The following is a 1,418-nucleotide window of genomic DNA, read 5'->3' as shown; positions in this document are numbered from 1 at the left end:
TGGTCTTTCTCTTGATAGGAAAGAGGAAACATTGCTTATTTTCTCCCAGCTCATCCATATTTTGTATGTTTGCTTGTTTGTTTGTTTGTTTTTTGAGTTGACTTTATGATATTTTACTAGAACTTGAATATGTGCTATATCACATCAGCAAAGACCTGGCATACATAATATTTTGTGTGAGAGTGTATGTCAAGCAAACATTTCAGTTCTCCCATCTGCTTTTATATTACCATATTCACACAGAACACTTCACTTCTAACACTGTGGCTGAGGCTGTGGATTTTTCCCTCACCAGGCAACTCTGCAACACCAGCTGGGTGTCCTGTAGTTTTACTCAGCTTTGACACTGTCTGCCTTGATATGGCATCTGATCCCACAGGTTAAGGGCTCAGTCCCGTGAGACTGTTCCATCACATTCAGGTGCCAGTCATAAGTAGGAGGAGCCCAGGTTACCCACAACTTCTCTACAACTTGGCTACAAATCAGAGGTTCATTCAACTCCTCCTCTGGTTCAACTGAGTGGCTCGCAGAACTCTGGGAAACATTTGTTTTCATTTGCAATTTATGAAAGATATGATAAAGGATACAGATGAACAGTCAGATGCAGAGACACAAAGGGCACAGTCTGGGAGGGTCCCAAGCACAGGAATGTCTATTCCTGTGGAGCTGGGTTTTATCCCCCTCCTGGTACCTGGATATGTTTACTTACCTGGAAGTTTCCTGAAACCCCTGCTATGAGGATTTTTTTAAAAAGATTTTATTTATTTATCAAAGAGAGAGAGGGGGAGAGAGCGAGCACAGGCAGACAGAATGGCAGGCAGAGGCAGAGGGAGAAGCAGGCTCCCTGCTGAGCAAGGAGCCCGATGTGGGACTCGATCCCAGGACGCTGGGATCATGACCTGAGCCGAAGGCAGCTGCTTAACCAACTGAGCCACCCAGGCGTCCCTGCTATGAGGATTTTTATGGAGGATTCCTTACATAGATGTGCTCTGCTTTTAGCCCCCTCCCCTCTCTGGGGGAATGTAGGGGTTGGGGTGGGGGTGCCGAAGATTCTAAATTCTAATCATGGTGTGGTCTTCCTGGTGATGTGTCCCTACTGAGGAGCCATCTCGGAGCCCACCCAGAGTTGTGTTATTAGAACAAAATATTAAACTCAAAATGGATGGAAGACCTCAATGTAAGATAGGAATTCTTGCCAGTTTTCTTAAGGTGATTCTTTCTCTCTGCTATCCCTCAAGATTCTGTCCTTGCCTCCCTTCCTGACTGCACTGTCCTATTGGGCAATCCTGCCTATTGGGCAGGTGGAATGGACCAGTAGGGTCAAAATGCACAGCTTCTAGAAGGCAAAGGGATACTCCAGTCTGCTCTCAGGACTTTGGAGTCTTTGTGTTTTTGGTGGTGGTGAAAGGAAATGAGAG

This window comes from Mustela nivalis (genome assembly GCF_964662115.1).
Source record: "Mustela nivalis genome assembly, contig: HAP1_SCAFFOLD_318, whole genome shotgun sequence".
In the NCBI taxonomy this organism is placed as follows: domain Eukaryota; kingdom Metazoa; phylum Chordata; class Mammalia; order Carnivora; family Mustelidae; genus Mustela; species Mustela nivalis.
The sequence above is the reverse complement of the archived record's forward strand: the minus strand, read 5'-3'. Positions refer to the sequence as shown.